This window comes from Eulemur rufifrons, chromosome 17 (genome assembly GCF_041146395.1).
Source record: "Eulemur rufifrons isolate Redbay chromosome 17, OSU_ERuf_1, whole genome shotgun sequence".
In the NCBI taxonomy this organism is placed as follows: domain Eukaryota; kingdom Metazoa; phylum Chordata; class Mammalia; order Primates; family Lemuridae; genus Eulemur; species Eulemur rufifrons.
In genome coordinates, this window is record NC_090999.1 from 21,085,525 (window position 1) to 21,100,271 (window position 14,747).

Below are 14,747 nucleotides of genomic sequence, written 5' to 3' on the forward strand. Positions count from 1 at the left end.
TCCTGAGTGAAAAGACTTGTGTGTATGATAGATGGGGAATCACACTAAGCCTTCCATTAGCGGTGAGTGATGTCTGCTTGAAAGGCCTCTCTTCATTCTACATTGGTCCCACAGGTAAGGCCACCTAGTACTTCCCCTTGTCCTTTGGGCGTGACTGATTAGGTTGCCAGCTGCATGATCCCATGTACCAGAATGTGCTTTTACAATTATCAGCATCAGGCATATTCTTTTCCTGATGACAGCTAAGCTACAAGCCAAATTCCCTTGATCTAACGATTGGCAGTGCTAGCAAAGCTCCTCTAGGATCTGTTATTTCACCTGAGAAGTTATTTGGGCTACAGGCAAAAAAATGTCAATAAATCATGGATCAATACTCCAGATGTGTCTGTCGAAAAGATACATGAATAATTACCGAAATAACAATTTTACTCAATCACTTACATAGTCTTTACCACATACTGGGCATTGTTCAAAGTTCTTCCCTCACAATAACTCATTTAATCTTCATGTCAACCCTATGAGGCAGACATTATCATTATCCCTATTTTTCAGATAAGGAAACAGAGGTACAGAGAGGTTAAATTACTTTCCCAAGATCACACAGCTAGTTAATGGCAGAACTGGGATTCGAAGCCAGTTAGTTTGGCTTCACAGTTCATGCTCTTAACAACAACTCATACTGCCTCTCTTTGGGACTTGCCTCCTGCCCAAAAGGAGATAAATCAACTTTATCTCCCCCAATCTGTTTTGCATCTGAGGTTCTTAAATTGAGACTTATGGAGATTTTTGTTCACCTTAATGGGTGATTGCTCACCTTTTTGCCAATGGACAGAACTCCATTTTTCAGAGAGAGAAATTGAGATATAAAACAGAATGATGGGTTGTCTCTGTTTTGCTTAAAGTCTTGGACAGTTGTTTTTAAGAAGGATAATTGATTTGTTAAGGGGATGATAGAAGATCTTCCCCATTGGCTGTCCCTTGGATCTAAAGAGTGAATTAGTCCAGCTAGGTGGACATGTCTCTCTCTAGTCCTCTGGCTGTCTGTATTTTGTATGTTATCATTTGCTAAAGATATGACAATGTGCTCTTTGCTTGGGTTTGCAGCTAGGAGACCTATGTGTGTTTTCCCACCTCCCCCAGGAATGCAGCCAGAAAAAGCAATGACATCCAGGAGCCATCTGGGAACGCTTCCCGGACCTGCTCTAAATTAGGGCACAGAGCCAGCTGCATACCCACAAGCTTCAGCGTTCACCTGGATTAGACTCACCACAGAGGGGTTTATCGCCAAGAATGATTTATCTGGGATCCCAGCTGTCCGGCTTCTGGTGGGCGGTCCTCTGGGAGGGAAGTAGCCGAGATGTAGCTCTGAGTTCCATGGGTGAGGTTCAGAGCCGAGGAGCAGGTTTGACTCTACCACTGCCAAGGCCTGGAAGTGTGGATAACTCCCTGACTTTGATTGCTTCCAGACTCCTGTTGCCTACTTGAGGAATTGAAATAATAGCACCTAAGCTCCTGTGACATTAACCAAGCTTGCAGACTTACTTAAGGGTACCAGAGAGATCTCCAGAAGCAGGTAAGAACCTCTTGAGATGTCTTCATGATATTTATTTAGGCAATGGAATGGTATGAGTCAGGGTCCTATGGGAGAACAGACGGCACATTCAAGCAGGAATGATTGAGGAGAGTTTAAACTGACAAAGGTGTGGACAAGTTAAGGGAAACCAAAAGGGATAATGAGGCACACCAGAGCTAGCAAGAGCGGGGAGCAGTAAGTACCCCAAGCTACAACAAACAACAGGAAGGAGTACCTGCAAAGAGAGGGCCTCATGAGAGTGGCAGATTAGAGAGGCCTCTTAGTAGAAGCTATGACCTTAGGTAGAGAGGTAGAGTCACTGTCGAAGTCACTTGTACTTGAGCAAGAATTGATAGGACGTCCCTTTTGGACATCCTCATATCCAGTGAGGGCCACTGAGAGTTTGGTTTGGACAGCTGGGAGTATTAGGGTTCTATGGTTCTATTTACTGGGATGGCTAACAAGAGAGGACAAGCTTTGGGGAAAAGATCATGAATTCAGTTTATGTTTCAGTATTTTGAGGCAATGTGGGATATCCAAGTGCAGAGATGCCACCTCCAAGAAGGAAGAGGGAGGTGGGCACTAATCCAGGAAAGACCTATTAACCTGGAGGTAGGACGTTAAAGAGCTTCCATCTCATAACCTTTATTTTATCTGGGAATTAAGAAATGAATTCATCAGATACAAAGAGGGTAAGACAAGGATAAGGCAAGAGGAGTCAGGAATTTGAACACAGTGGAGAAGGTTTGAAATACTTCTTGTGGCAATGGGAGAGTGGGTTGACTAGAGAAATAGTTACTGGGTACTACTGAGAGCCAGTCAAGATGGGTGACTAGGAATTCACCACCTACCCAGATACATAATTTTTTCCATCGGTGCTTCAATACTAACAGGTACAAGTCCAGGAAAGGGAAGGTTTCATCCTAGATTGGAGTGCTCCAAGTCAGTGCAACCAAGGCAAAGAGAGTTTGGATCAGACGGTGATGGAAATGATGCCATAGAACATAAGCACAGGAGTCCCTCACACCACTCCTGACCTTGAGTTACATGGTAACGTGTGTTGTGACCAAACAAACAGACTCCACTAGAGAGAGCTGCAGGGGAAGCTGTGTCTTCAGTGGAGGGTCAAAGCCTGGAGATGGGAAGGAATGTCCAGAGAAGAGGTTGAGGAAATGGGGAGACTGGTTTATTATGGAGAGGGAGTGCCAGGTGGCCCAGTGGTTTTGGGCAGTGTGGGAGAGAAAACTGCCGTGGGGTCGAGACAGTATTTTGGGGACGAGAGCACGCCAAGTGGCAGATAACCAAAGGCTTACAGCAGGCACAGACCAATGAAACAGGCAAGAAGCCACTATCATTCGTGTCTCCAATGTCTCTCAGAGGCCACTGAACGCTCAGCCTACTGGGATTCAGTTGAGGGGTAGAAAATAGAAAGTGTGGATAAGGTGTTGCCAGACCTGCCTCTGCGAATCGTCTGTGAAGTGTTGACAGTTGTGCTAGGCGTGCGTGTGTGGTCAGTATGTGGACATCATGAGGGAATGAGGGAGCCGGGCAGGGCAGGGAGCCGCAGCATTGCACCGTGGGGCTTGGTGTCTGGACCAGCTTGCCCAAGGTCAACCCCATAGTCACTGGCAAAGCCTAGACTGTCTCTAACACTTGTGCTGTTAATCACTATTGCTACACTTCCGCTGCTGATTATTGTCCAGATGTTTCAGGACTTTCTGCATCCTATGTGCTCTGAGAACTAGCGCCAGGACCAGTGTGACGCAAGAGAGGCACCTAGGGCAAAATTTAAGGAGGACAGTTAGATAGAAGGAATAACCTCTAGTATTCAATAGTGCAGAGGGAAATTACAGTCAACAGTAATTTATTGTATATTTCAATATAGCTAGAAGAATTATAATGTTCCCAACACAAAGATAAATGTTTGAGGTGATGGATATTTCAATTACCTTGATTTGATCATTTCACATTGTATACACGTATCAAAATATCACATGGATCCCCCAAATATGCACAACTATGATATATCAGTTAAAAAAAAAACTAAGGAGGCACTCATTCTCAGTGTTGTGCACCTGTTCTCGGGGCTGTACCTGCCCTTGAGGGTGGATGCCTCCTTAAATCTTGTGCCCTCGCACCTCTCTTGCCTCTTCCTAACTCTGATGCAGCAGAGAACTCTAATATAAAGTTGTGTCTATAGGACTATTCACTGTGATTTTGGATAAAGGTTTGTCCATCAACAATTCCAGGGGGAAAAAAGATTCAGTTGTGGAGCAGACTCTGAGCTCTTATTAGAAATAAATATTTAAGTGGCTACAATGAAGCAAAGTTTGGGAAATTTTTTGCTATATGGCATTCCACGTTACTGCATTTTCCGTGAACTCTTTTGATCTCTAAAAGCACTTTCTTGCAGATTCATGCGGAGATACAATATTGATAAGCCCCATGATATTCTGACTGATAGTACACATCTCGAAAGACTTTAATAAGAAAAAACATCATTCTTTGAGGAGCATTTGGAATTTATCATAAGGAATTAATTTATAAGTTTGCTACCTTCACTGGAGAATGTTTCCTCTATGAGGACATAAAACAGAGATATGTGTGCACCTTTCAATGGCAGGGAACAAGAATGACATCAGTCCTTGAAGTCGGTCATAGTCCTGAGACACAGCATTTTGATTGTGAAAAGCAGGTATTATATATTATGCAATAGAAAGAATTAGCATTGCCAAAATGGTGAGCAGAGAGGTCCCTTGATCCTACAGGGACTTGCTTTACTACCTTTCCAAAGAACATGCTCTGTCCCCATCAAGAGTGCTTCTTAGGCAAGTCACAGAACCAAGCTGGGCAAACTGATTCCTAAAATGTCTGCTTTGGGCTCTAGAAATCTGAGATCTTGTCATCTCCTGGGTGGCCTTCATTCTTTTATTTCTTCCTTCTTCATTTCCAGTTGTTCTGATTAGCTTAATTACAATAGCAAATCATTTAAAAGCAATCTGGGTCATTGGTTTGGTTGAGAAGTACATAGTAAAGCAGAAAAGATGATTCACTTCTCCCTGGATTCATAAAAGAATTTAAAAAATGGGGAAAATGGGCACTTAAACATTTTTTAGTGGCATTCTATTAACCAGAAATGAGAGGGAACCCCGTGACTTAAATAAAGGCCAACCAAGAGCACTATTCTCCCGGTTCTTCAAGAAGCAGCCCACCTGGGAAGCCACTCTGCTGGGCAATCAGAGAGAAGGAGGTGGCTGTCAGCATTGGTTAAAATAAAGAAAAGTTCTTATATATCTTTAAATAGACAATAATTTTGTTTTCACCAAATCTGGCTTTTTCAAGTCTGCTTTAGCATTTCCCCCAAGAGTCTGCTTTCTTTGGACTTCTCTGAATGCAGCAGAGATGCAAAATGCATTTCTTATGTTTGGCTCACTAGTTCATACAACATGCAAATAAGTCATGAATGATGATATATCAATGGCCTTATCAACCTCTCTTGGTGATTCTTGCTGTACATTGGGATGAAATGTAAACTATCTTCTTCATGTACATTTTATGACAAACTGAAATTGTCATTCAAAGAGCTGTTGCTCTCATGTTGTCTCATTTGAGGAAAGCTTTAAATTTTGTCAAAGTTCTTTCCCATCTGTGTTCTCACTGGGGACCCAAGATCCTAATGAGACCTTTAGAGGTAAATATTATTATCCCTATTTTAGAGAAACTTGCCCGAGGTTACTCTCACTTTACTGTGTTATCCTATTGGTTATAGAACACAGTGCCTGCTCTGTGTCGCATTTTTGGACTGGGTGTCATTTAGCTTTTGTGTCCATGTTCATGTTAGCTGCACAGTAAAGACAGGTGCTAAGACAGGCAAAAAGAGACAAAGAGGAGCGAAGAAGTAAAATTTTAAAAAAATGAAACAGGCCAGGCGCGGTGGCTCACGCCTGTAATCCTAGCACTCTGGGAGGCCGAGGTGGGCGGATCGCTTGAGCTCAGGAGTTCGAGACTAGCCTGAGCAAGAGCGAGACCCCATCTCTACTAAAAATAGAAAGAAATTATATGGACAGCTAAAAATATATATAGAAAAAATTAGCCAGGCATGGTGGTGCATGCCTGTAGTCCCAGCTACTCGGGAGGCTGAGACAGGAGGATTGCTTGAGCTCAGGAGTTTGAGGTTGCTGTGAGCTAGGCTGACGCCACGGCACTCACTCTAGCCTGGGCAACAGAGTGAGACTCTGTCTCAAAAAAAAAAAAATAAATAAATAAATAAAAAAATGAAACAAAGAAAACAGAATAGATAGACAAGAAATATATTTATTTTTATAATTACTTTATTGGAGATTATTCAATGAAGATATCTGGAAATAGAAATATCTGCTGAAGGAGTGAAAATAGCATCTGATGGAATTACAATGATGCTTTTTCATGAGTAGTTGCAGAACAGAACAAGAATCATTAGCTGGGGAGGTAGGAGTTAGGGATAAGAACGTGTTGTGTAAATAGCTTACCTAAATCCTGCAGTCTACAAGTTTGGATACACGTGATTTGACTGAATTGCAATGATGCAATGTGAACAGGGAATAGGGGAGCACCCAAGCTTCCGAAATTCCAGGGGGCACAACTGGGCCAATGTGACAGAAGCCAGAAGTCCCAAGAAGCCTTACTTCCAGGTCCTGTCTCTTGTGTCAATCAAAATAAAGACAAAGGCCAAGTATAAAACTATTTGTAACTAAAATAGCTTCTTTTTAGATATGCTGATTGCAGAGTACTGGTTATGCTAATCAGAACTAAATCTCTCTCTTTCTTTCTCTTTTTTTTTAGTGGCCTTGATTTGCTGGTGCCCTAAGTGTGTCGAACAAGTAAATTCAGAGGTAAATCAAATGCCACTGCAGTCCATGAGAATGTACTTGGACTCACACTATACTCTTTTACCCTTTTACAGAATGACTGAATCATCTATATAAATTGTGAAAGTAATAAGTAATAGCTGGTCTGTACTTGTGAGTATATAATTCATTTTTCTTCCAAAAATTATATAAAAAAATTACCCTGGCAACCACTGCTTCCATAGTATAAATGGAAGGCTGAGGATCAAAGATATAAAATAATGGGTTGGCTTAGCCACTTAAATAGGAGAGATAGTGTATTCTGTAAGGGGGAACCCAGTTGAAAAATCACAAATCCTTCATGTGCAGTAGTAATACTACCCGACACTGGAAACAACAAGACACATTTGCATAAAATCCAATGTCATGTCTGAGGATACAATGAAACATCATTTTCAGTATCCATAGGATGAAAAAGACTTAAATCTTTCCTTTAAACATACATTTTAAAACAAGATGCATCAAATGCAGGTTCTTTTTGTGTATTGGCTAATAAAAGATTTGGTCTGAAGCAGAATAAATATAATATTTTCATCAAGGTTTAAAATAAAATCTATCACTATGAGCAAATACTGGAATATGGACTTGGGCACCCTCTCATTTTTAAAGTCACTCTACTTTAGTGTTTCTCCAAGGATGCTCTGTGGGCCACCCAAATTGCAATGGGGGTGGGGGTTCTGGTTAAGTGGCATCCAAGGGTCCCCCTACAGATACTGTGTATGACCATCGCAGGGGGTAAAGCTGGGGTATCTGAATTTTCAAAACTCCTGGGACTCCTTGAGCACAGTACAGATTGGGATCCACTGATTTAATGTTTTACCGTCCTTGTTATTCAATGACTCTTTTTAAGTCCTTCCTTGGCCAGGGGAGGGCTTATTCCAATGTGAGGTTGTGAATGGAAGATTTAGTGGCCAGGAATTTGCAGAAAAAAGAAAAGAGGGTAATTAGCTAGGTAAACAGGAAGCTAGAATCTGTTTTGGAGATAAAATGAACCCACAGAGGCTGGGAGGAGAAAGGGAATTGAGCCAGTTGTTGACTAAGGCTCCTGATCTCTCCTCCCTGGAAACTTACTTGGAAGACCAGCTGAGGAGGAAAGATGGAAAGCAGTCTTTTCAAGAGTTGGTGATGAAACTTCCAGTTTTAGTTCCAGCTGCCTGTTGGGCAGATTCTTCTTCATAGAGGGAGAAAGCTCAGAGGTAAACCAAATGCCACTGCAAGTTTGTCAGACTTACTTGGACTTGCCTAAAGCACCCTACATTCTTTTACCTATCACTGACGTATTGCAGACGAGGATAATATTAATATATTTTTTCTTTTCATCATTTTAATCTTCCCTTGCTCTTAAGTCCTAGATTGTCTATATACAACCTCCACATCACATATATTATGAGCACTAAATTAAAATGGTGACTTGGATAGAAATACTAATCTGTGACTAAATATTTAACAAGGGGGCTGAAAGGATTTGCATTTTGATCTTTAAACACTGGAAAATAAATGCTCTCAGTTGTCAGCTTTCCAAATTGACAAGACTGCAAGGGCAAAACAAAATGTCCATGCATTTGATTGACCTCTTGTGAGTTGACCTATTATTAGCAAGCAAGAACTTGCCAAAAATATCTGGAAAATATCAGATGAAAAGTAATGGAAATGAAATATTTAAAGCAGGTCAGCAGGGCGATGTCCAAAGGAGACAGATGATAAAATATTATATCTGCATATATTAATTTATACATAAATATATATATACTTGACAATTCATTTTAATTCAGCAAATATTTATTGAGTGGCTTTCAGGTTGGACATGATGCCACGCTTGGCTTTGGGAATACACATAGTAAGATTTAGGTTCTCTTACCTCTAGGAACTCACAGGTTAGAAGGAACACTATGATTCCTGTAACTTAATACACCTGACAAGGTTATATTAGCAATTTGCATAAAGTGCAATTAATGACAGAGAAGAAACTTGATGTTGGTTCTGATAATCAGAGAAACCTTCCCAGAAGAGGTGACGTTTAACTCTTTGGGATTTCAGCAGACACAGGAGAGTGAGAATGTCATTCTGGCAGAGGAAACACAATTTACGGGTTGGGAGTACATGACTAGCATGAAAGTGTTGGGGATGGAGTGATAAATTCATTTGTAAATTTTTTGTGATGTCCCAATGATAGTTTTCTAGGTAATAGTTACCATTTCATTGAGCACTTCGTAAGTGCTATGCTGAATAGTTGTGTTGCTGCTGGTCTTTCCAGCAATCCTACTTACAGATAGGAAGAGCAGCTCTGAGTGCCTGAGATTGTAGTTTGTAATTAACACATGACGGTTGGATTTGTGCAGGGATTGATCTCAATGGCCTGGTAATTATAAAAGCTGAAGAACAGCTGAAATCAAGTACTGCCCCACCCCAATGCCTGCAGAAAATACCATCTCGAAATGCCTTGGGACCACCCTGGTCTCTGATGCTGCGGGGCAGCTCTGTTGAGTTTGTGCAGGTGATTTATGTCTGTCTGCTCTTCCAGGAGACCACAGCTTATTGCCTTGCTGGTCAGAGCTGCAGCAGGTCCCTGCCCTGCCCCATACTCATCCTCCCCAAAGCAAAGATTTCCAATTACTGCTCTGCAGAAAATGTCAAAAGCATTATTCAACTATTCATTATCCTAGGTTTTGTAAATTTTTTGTATGTTTTTACTCTTATCTGCTAGCACTTGAAAAAGACCAGCTTTTTCCTCTTAAGCGAGCTTAATTTGCAGAGCTGTGCAGTTTCCCTATTATGTTCTTATCATCCTCTCCCTGTGGTAGGCAGAGTGACAAGGATGACCAAAAAAAGAACCAAAAATATTTGAAGGCCTTCCTGAAAATTCACGGGAATGAAGAATCCGAGAAACCTGAGGCTTCTGTTCCTCGAGTGACCTGGCCTTGGGCCGAGGGCGACTGGCATTAGCTCTCACAGTCCACCGGCTGCAGCTCCCGGCCAGAGCTCACAGGACCAACACCCCCACCCCAGGGCCATGGGACTTCGCTTAGGGGCTTAGCTGGGGGATTAAGCAGCTCTCAGGTGCCAAGAGGTCCCCTCTCCCCTAAATTCACATGCCAGTGCTAAATTAACTTTGGTATCCCAAGGACCAGAGAGGCCAGGGTGGCTGGGGGTGGGGGGTGGGGCGGTTAGCTCTTCTCCCATCTCCTTTGGCCGCTCCACACCATTCTTTGATAAGGCAATTGACATTTTTCTCCATGCTATGTAAAGTGCTAGGCAAAGGCAACTTCAAGTCCCCTAGCTCGCAGTCCTCCACCTAGATGGCGCCCCAAGCCCCGCCCGTATGGAGATTCTGAGCTGCCACCTTCTCGATGCATTCCTCCCAGGATCCCCGGGTTTCCGAAGCCGGCGCTCCAGGACTCCAGGTTCACGGAGAGAGACGCCTTGCCCGCGGTGGGGGCTTGCTCGGGGAAATACCCGCCCACCTTGTTATTCCCGCAGGGGAATCCCCGCCCCCCGTCCCTGTCACTCCAGGAAGGGAGTTCCCGCCCCTCGAATCAACCAGAGGGAGGGAATCCCCGCCCATCCTGGAGGCTCGGTGGATCCCCGGCGCTGCGCTGCGAGGAGCAGACACCCAGCTCCGGTGCGTGCCGGCCCCGGGCTCGGGGACGCGGTGGGGCGGTGGCTGCAGGCACCCGAGGGGCTGCAGGTACCCGAGGGGCCGCAGGCCAAGCCGAAGACGCCGGGGTTGCGCCTTCTGCGGCTGCGGGCGAACCGCGGCGCTGCAGCTCCGGCAGGCGCGGCGGTGGCACCGGTGGTGGCCGCGGTGGCGGCAGCTGCGCGGGGACCCGCCGGGCGGCGCCTGGGTTCGGACGCCGGAGGAGCAGCAGGAGCCTCAGCCAAACCGCGAGCAGGTGAAGCAACCGTCCCGCCGCAGCCCAGGACGTGGGGCTTTGGGTGGGCAGAGGAGGTGGGGAGGCTTGGCACCCACGAAACCGTGTGTGCCCGGGAAAGTTTAGTGACAAATCCCGGTGTGGGAATCCCAGCCCCGGCAAGGCGATGAGCAGGGGCGCGGAACCCGGGTCCCATGTGGGGCGGTGCAAACTCCTCACGCATCCGGCCTGGGGCCGGGAGGGCGCGGTGGAGGGTAGAGGGCCGTACAGAACCGGACCGGGATGGCGAGACAGCTGGAGACACGCTGCTGGGGACACTCAGGACAGGGCCGGGAGCCCCTGCCCGGCTGCGCGTCCGATTCCCTATCTTCTTGTCCCCTCCTCTGCCAGAATCGGAGGTAGTCAGGTACTGGGGCCTCAGGTACTGTCTTGGGGACCATCCTCCCTGGCACTTCATTTTTCACCCCCTCCCTGCCCCGGGAAGAGACGCCCGGGGCGAGGGAGTGGTGGGGGCGCGCGAAGAGCAAGGGCATCTTAGGGGTGGTTACTGGCATCTGCCAGGGAGTGGGGAATGTACTGAGAGGGACATCCTGCTCTCCCTCTGAAGTCGAGTTTCTCCTAAAACCTGGTTCCGTCCCTCTCTTCCTCCCTCTCTCCCTTCCTCTCTCCTTCCCTCTCTCCCTCTCTCTGGTTTGCGTTTGCGTTTTAAGTCTTTGGGCTGCTGGTCTTCCCTGCTACTTGGAAAATCCATTAAAGCACAATGCTGAATTGAGCACTGGGAAGGTCCAAGGACCCCTGGGAGGAGTTTGCCAGAAGCCTGTCCTCAGCAGCCCTGATCCGTGCAGAGACCTTGATAAGGGACACTGAAGTGTGAAGAGGAGAGGTCTGGCATGGGCTGGTCCCAGAGACTGGAATGGCAGGCACGAGGGCATTCCAGAGCTCCAGACCTGTGCTGGGACTGGAGGTTGGGTAGTGTTGGGGGGTGGAGCTGAGTCTGGGTCTGTCCCCTGCAGCTGGCCCAGCCTCTTGCCTCCCACAGAGGTGGGGTCCCTTGAGTGGATATGTTTCCCTGACAAATCCTAATGAAACTATTGGAAATGGTGGCTGAGTGGCTGCAGACAGGGATGCCGTGGTCTATCTTTGCAAAGAGCCCCCCTGGACTGTCAGGGCTCCTTCCCCAGCGGGGTCTCCCACACTCAGCTTGCTCTGGGCTTGAGCTTTAAGGATCTGGTATTTCTTCTGGGCCAGCTTTTCTGGTGTGTGACTTCTGGGTGGGGGTCAAGTAGGTACAGGTTGGCAGGTGTGATGTGGGAGTGCTGCTTGTGGGGGCGGAATGTCTCGGAACACACCCCTGGCTGTGGGGGGTGGTTCTGGCTCCATCAGTTCCTTCTTCCATTAGGATGGGCCAAGAGCTGCTCCTATAACAACAATGTAGTGGTGTGAGTGTAAGAGCAGGGGGTGGCAGGTGCTGGGAGAGGAATGATCAGGACCATGTGAAGTCCATAAATGCACCTCCCTTGACATAGTTAATATGCTCCTGGAAAAATATTGAATTATGCTTTAAATCTATCATCAAAATTGATTTTGTGCGCACTTTATGGCAGTTTACTATTTAAGGAAACTTATGAAAATTTCTCTATTCATTTCAATCATTTTATTTTTGGAGTACCTGTGGTTTGCTGTGCTGGAGGCTGTGGGGGGAGACTTAGAGGTTTCAGGGGATGCGCACAGATGAAAGAGGCGCCCTCCCTGCTGTCAGTTTGTCAGTCTCCACCTAGCAGGAGAAGTGAGAGAAGTCTGGGGAGAGCTCTGAGGCAAACCGGTGCACATGAGGCATCTAGTAGGCACCCTATGTTTATTGGATGAAGGAATGAAGGGATAATTGAATGAATAAAGTACCTGAAGGGTGGTCCAAATAAAACATTTTGGGAGTATGGAGAAGAAAGAGGCCACTTTTAACTGCAGGGATCTGACAGGCTTTGTGGAGGGGTCCTAGGTAGAAGACAGGCATGCTGAGAGATTGATCCTGGGTTAGGATGTGGGCCTTAGGGGTAGGATGGGAGAAGAGGCTTAACTGAGGACTCAGACAAGCTCAGTTCTCCAGATGGTGTGGAGATGTGTGGGATTTTTGAGCAAGGGATTGTTATAATCAGATATGTGCTTCAGGGTGATTAATCTGATCTCTTACAGAAAGAATTGAGATTGGTGAGAGATGAGAGGGGAGGTCTCTGGTGAGAAGGCTGCTGTAATAAGATGGTGGGGAGAGGTAATGAGGTCTGAACTGGTGGCAGCAGGCTAGGAAGAAAAAGACTCATCAGACGTGGACTTCAGGTGTGGCACTGGTTGGATTAGGAGTTCTTTGGAGAAACAAAGATCACCCGCAGGTTATGAGCATGAGTGTGCAGTGGGCTGAAACAGGGAGTTTGTAGTTTTAACATTCGACAAACCAGAAACCTGGAGAAATCCTTCCCGACTTCTCTTTCTCACTCTTTCCACATCTAATCAGTGGCTGAGGTCTATTGATTACTTCTCCTTGTAAAACCCATCAGGAGCTCCCAGGATCTGTGGGATAAATTTCAAATCTATGTGCCCTCGAAACTTTTCTCTTGCTGTGTCTCCCAGCACCCACCCACCCCCGCACACACACACGTGTGAGGTGTAGACCTTCTGACCTGCCTTGCTCTCTGTTGGGTGGCATTGGTAGAGTGGGTCCTGGAATATGCTTTCTCCCCAAGTCCCCTGATGAACTGCTTCTTATTCTTCCAGATCTAGCTCAAGGGCCTCCTCTGTGAACTCTCTGCTGCTCTCTGCCAAGACAAGTTGAACAGTCCTTGTTAGACCATCCCTCTGCCCCTGCACGGCCCTGTTAGCTCACTCACCATGCTGCGCTGGCCTTGTGTCTTTGGGACTTGTCTGGTGGCTGGGCAAGGTAACACAGAGCGATGGATACTCCCATGGCTTAGATCATGGGGGCCTGCGGGACTCAGACCACGGTGGTGGGGGCATCTCTGTTGGAAGGTGGTCCCAGGTCCCTCCTATTGCACCAAGCACAGGGGAAAAATTCCAAAGAAGATGAACCTGCAGTAGGTTAGGACCAAATCCCAAGAGAGGTAAATCTCTTTAAGAGGACAGACTTGGAGACTCAACAGTTTTTAACCTCTTCTGCACTTAGAAGTGTCCCCACAGTACCAAGCAGGATGTCAAGGTCAGAGTTGTGTTTCAGGGATGGGAAGAGCTGGGCTGGCAAACCCCTGAGGGAGGCGGGCAGACAGGTGGAGGGGCAGGACTGCCTCAGTACAGTGATAGGAAAAGGCCACTGACCAAGGTAGGGGCTGGGGAGGCAAGAGACCAGAGACAATCAAGGGCAAGTTCAGGGAAAGGAAAAAGCTGGCCTTTGCCTTTCCTGGAAGGCAGGAGAGAAGTGGAGGTTGGGTGAGACGCTTGAGAGAGGAAAGCAGAGAGGCTTCTGCTGTGAACCGGGGACACGAGGTGTGGCTGGGGGGTTGGGGAAAGGGGCTGCAGTGCTGCTGCCTCCCTGGGAGGCCAAGCCAGCACCTGGCACCGGCTGAGGCAGCTGAGAGGGATAGGAAGGATTCCTGAGTTGGGCTCCGAGACTTTGGCTGGAATCCTGGCAGTGCAGAGAATGTCTTGCTTGCCAGATCATTCGATGGGAGCCTCCATTTGCTCATGTGTAAAATTGGCATAATAGCTACTTCACAGGTCGTTCTTAGGAGGAGAAGTACTGAGGTGTGTATGTAAGTCCCTCAATGACAGGGCCTGGTGCATAGTTGGTCTTTTTGAATAGCGTGTTGAGAAATGCATAAACCTCTCACCTAAGTCAGGGAGGGCCCGGTTGAATGGAGAAGGTAGGACTTTTTAGCAGACTGGTCCAAAGCTTTCCTTCAGCTTTGAATAAAAAGCTCTGGACTTCTCTGAGCAGTTTGGTCTCCCTGTTCACACCCTAACGAATCTTTCACAATGTCTGTCTTTTCATCTGTTGGCTTGTTGCAGTGGCTACATCTGTATTTCACTTTATTCTCTTATGCAAACACCCATTTGCTGGGTGCAAAGCAGGGAGAGCCTGGCTCAGCTCCCCTGTCCTCTAGTTGGGAAGGGGACCATCATGCATACTTGCTAATTCCTGCATTTGAGGAAGCTGAGGCCCAGAAAAACAGAGAACTTGCCCCATTAGACAACGGGAGCTAGAGTCACAATGTACAGTTGCTTGCTTGGGAAACTGTTGTCTTTCAATGGCAATGGTATTGGCAAAGGTGCAGGTGGGCGAGGAAGAATTAAAGATCTGCCATCCCCTTTGGTTTTATTAATGAGTCTTTGATTATACTTGGAAAGATTAACTAAATATTCTCACGTATTAGTGAAGAGGGGAAGAAAAAGAGCCCTTAAATGGATTTACTAAAC